Source organism: Drosophila albomicans, chromosome 3 (assembly GCF_009650485.2).
Source record: "Drosophila albomicans strain 15112-1751.03 chromosome 3, ASM965048v2, whole genome shotgun sequence".
NCBI lineage: Eukaryota > Metazoa > Arthropoda > Insecta > Diptera > Drosophilidae > Drosophila > Drosophila albomicans.
This window is the reverse complement of record NC_047629.2, coordinates 1716176-1720696: the sequence shown is the minus strand read 5'-3', so window position 1 is coordinate 1720696 and position 4521 is coordinate 1716176.

Sequence of the window (4521 nt, the reverse complement as noted above, 5' to 3'; positions counted from 1 at the left end):
CTCCACCTGTGGATGGGGCACAAAAAAGCATTAAATCAATTCCACTGTCAGCAAGCTGACAGCCAACGCGAACCGAACTGTCCGCTGTCCAAGGTTCAGTGTTCACTGTCCACTAGCCGCTAGCCACTGAAATGCTCAAAAGTCACCGCCAGCAGCTGGCAAAACCACGCAGAACTCAAAGGCTTTCAGATGGATGGCCTAACCAAACGGGTGGGGCATAGAGGAAATCGTTGCCTGCTGGGACATCGACTTGACAATGCGTGTACGGGGATCGAGTCGAGTTATTCTCATACTCGACGCGAAGGTAGCGAGAAGTAACAGAAGCGGCGCTCCATGTGGAGCAATGCCAGCAATTTAACACACAGCGAAAAGGCCAAGAAATTTCAGCAATTCACTCGAGAATGAAAAATGCGTCGAGGTTACGCTCAATCAATCTCGGTGGACAGTGGACAGTGGACAACTCTTGTGACTTTGCCTGTGGGCGAGGCGATCCCAACCACACAAGACAACCAGGCAAAAATAAAAATATAGGCTCTAGTCAGGTGTCTGCTCCGCGTGTCACGTGGCTTATGGCTTCATCAGCGTCAGACTGATTTGTGCAAGAGAAATTACTTCATTTGCTTTAATTAATCGACGCGAATTGCAATGGCTAATTAAGAATACTTTACATTATTATGTGCAGATGCGTCTTAATTTCTGTAGAAGTATAAAAATGTTGCTTAATAAATCTAAAGTTAATCAACTGATCTGGTTCTTAATAAATTCAGGGATAGTGTGAATAAAAATTCTATTTCAGTTTAAAATGCTAAAGGACAAAGAATACTTTAAGAGAATGCAAAATCTTTAAATTTTAAAACGAGAAATTTGAATAACCATTTAATTAAGAATACTTTGTTTTAAGAATAGGTTTTATTATGTGCAGTCGCTAATTAATTAAAATTAAGAGTATAGAAGTTAAACTTATATTTTCCTTGCGCAATTTAAGACAGTATTTTACATTTTACTGTACAATACTGTTAATTTTTATGATTATACATATTTTAAGCGCCTGCCCGTTTCAGCAAGTTTAAGAAAATTTAATAATAAATAATTTAATTAAACTTAAACTTTGTTATGGACATAAATTCATAGCATGAAAATACTGTTTGTATACATATTAGAAAAATTAAATGTTTCCAAGAAGGTTTTTTAATAAATCGAATGTATATATACACTTTATATTTTAAAAATTATGTATTCAGATAAAAAGTTTACTATATACTACTATATTCAAGTGCAGATACTGAACATGTTCACCCTTAAATAATTTTAGAAACATTTGAAATACTGAGGTAAATGTAATAAATGAGATAAGCAAATCATTTCATTAAGTAAAAGTTTTGGGGTTGCCTTATATTTTAGATAACAACTATTACTATTCGTTAGCTTACTCATTCCATCTACAGCTTTTGCTGATTACGTGCCAATTTCTTTATAGTTGCTTAATCGTCAAACCAAAAGCTTTGGCACGTCCCTTCGTTATGGACGCCTGCCTGTCTGCCTTCATTTCTTTGTCTCCAGTTTTCCCAGTTTGAGTTCTCCTCTGCCATGTCCATCTTAATTTCCTCGTTATTTCCGCACTGCTAATTCGCAAAGAAAGTAATTAAGCGAACTTCTTTTGCTGCATTTCCGATTTGATTTTGATGCGCTCTCTCGCTGACTGCAAACTGGAAGCAAAGAATTGGGAATTGTGCGGCGGGCGGGGGGAGGGTTAAGTGTACTTTACCACTAATACATCATTCACACATTTTCGCGTATCACTCGCGTTAAAGTCCTCGCCACCCACAGCTAATTAGTATGCCATTTCTGCTGTGCTCATGATTTGAAATTACCTTGAATCGCCAGCCCAGTTGTCTATATTCATTATATCGAATTTGTCCGTGGGGATTGGACTGTAGCTGTAGTTTTGTATGTATTTGTAGCTGCAGCTTTCGCTGTCTAATTAAAACTCGTTTAACAACGTTTTCAATTGGTTCAAGAACCTGTTGCCCCAGTCGCAGTCGCAGTAGCAGTAGCAGTCGTAGTAGCAATCGCAGCTCCTCCATCCCTTCCCTCCATTTACTGAGTAATCATTTCGCTTTTTGTTTCCCCATTCAACGTAACAAGGTTTCCATTTCTGCCTGGACTGTTTCAGCTCCTGCTGCTGCTGCTGCTTTTTGCTGATTGTGTAATTTTAATGTAATTCGCTTTTATTGTTTTTTATTCCTCCTCAGCGATGTCGTCCTTGTCGTCTGTGTGTCTGACATTAATTGCAACTGAAAACGGCAGGGAGGGCGTGGGCGGTGGGAAAGGCGAAATATAACAATTTATTTTCGCCAACTTTTTATGCATGCTTTATTGATTCAATTTCGCCACTATAAGTGAGTGTTCTACGTTCTTGGTGTGGGTGCTCTGAAGGTTATGTGTTATACGTAGTGAGGGGACGCACAAAGCACACCTTCAAAAGCCAGCCAGCCCATAAATCAAACAAATCGGTTTTTGGGCAGCAGCCGGCCAGCCAGCCAACCCCCTCTTTTGCTCTTCACCCACCCGAAGAGCAATTAAAGTTTTCCAAGAGCTTTGCTGCAATTATGGACATTACAAGAGCAGTCGAGACACAAAGCAAGACAATAATTGATAGGGAAATATGGGAGGATGGACTGACTATCTGACAGACAGTCAGTGCACGGCCAAAACGGTATTGCTGGCAGCTCAAACAAATCTACATTACAGTGATAATTTATTTCTCCGCATTGAACAAGAATTTCCAGGGTAAAATTGAACAAATTTATCCCTAATAGTGCAGCCATATTTTTGCATTGGATACTCAAAGAATAGAAGGGTATTATAGGTTTATGCCAACAGGAAATGTTTGTATACTCAACTCTGCTAAGTGAATTTCAGATTTAAATACAATTTGGCATTTAAGCAAGTTATGAGTCCAAGTCCCAGAATATTTCTCTCGATTTAAGTTAGGTTTCTGACGCAGACTGAACTAATCAGAGGCGGCTTTCCAGACACTATTGAAGAACAAGGTACAATATTTTTAGCAATCGCATTGAACCTCGGGAAGCAAGAGTTAACCGATTGATAGAGAAAAGAGGGAGCAACACAAAAAGTGCAGACAAACACGAAAACGTTGAGTTCATCAAAAGGGGATTTCCAAATACAAATGAATTTTCGGCAAGCAGGCCTTGGGACTAGAGACCAGAGACTGGAAGCTCAGAGGAAACATGTTAAAATAAACACCCACAAGGCCATAGACAGATCAGACCGAGGCTCAGAGTCTGGCATTGGACTGGTAGACAGCAACGAGCACTCGTACTCGCCCTCACACCACCTCTCGTTCTCCCTGCTATCAGTCCAAAAAACTGAAACACTTGCCAATGCCTGGTAGTCTCCTGTCTCCGGTCCCCAACGCCCGGTGCCCCATGCCCGAAGCCCGGTGCCTGATGTTCGTTTTCTGGGAGGTGTTGGCCCAAAAAACACAGCAAAGCAAAAAACGTCTTTTGCTTACTCGGCGAGAAATGCCAATCAACCCTTTCTTTGCCCTGGTATGTGGAATATGCACGAATGAATACCGGCGCCTCTCCTTCTCCGACGCTCTCGTCATGAAGGATTAGGAAATCGGTGGAGGGAGGACGTTGGCATCAACGTCGACTCATTTGTATTTCCTTGTCTCTGGCGTAGTCGTCTGTCTGGTTGTTGGTCTTGTTTTTTGTTGTAATTTTCCAAATCATTTCAGCGATTCAGCCGGCAAACTTTTCAAACGTTTAACTAGCCGACATTCCGGAACGTTTAGGATGTGGCTGCTCCTAAGTATACGAAGAGGTGGCCAAACCAGAGACAAAGAGAGAGCGAGAGAGCCGTTCAACGCAGCGACCGAGTCAAAATGAGCGAATGCGAAAGTAAAAGGCAGCGACGCGGATTTAAAAGTTTAAATAACTTTTACGTATCTCATTACTCAGTACGACAACTTCAAGAACTCCATCCGGGCACCCTATCAACTGTGTGTGAGAGAGAGAGAGAGAAGAAGGAGAGAGCGAGAGCTCCGAAATAATCACAATAAAATCGCATAATTCAATTACAAGCCTCGTTAAGCCGGCTCAAGTGATTTTGTCACACTATGCCAATGCTTTACCTACCCTCGTTTCGCCCTCTAATACCATCTCCTCTGGCAGAAAAAGCAAACAACAGAAAAACTACGTAAATACTATTCTCCGATCCACCGATAGAGCCACATCACTGATTTATGTAGGGCTTATAGCCGAAGATTATCGGTCATATCGTCGGATAAACAATACGGGGAGTATGATAAATGGCAGCACCAAAGGCTTGAGCAGAGCAAAAGTTAAGTTAATACCATTTAGGCAAAGCTTTAAACAACAACTCTATCATAGAAAATGTATTAAGTATACGCACTGTACACTGAGATTACAGTATACACTACTTTAAGTCTAGTAATGCAAATGATATGGGGTTCAACTCGGCTGTCTGGCTTAC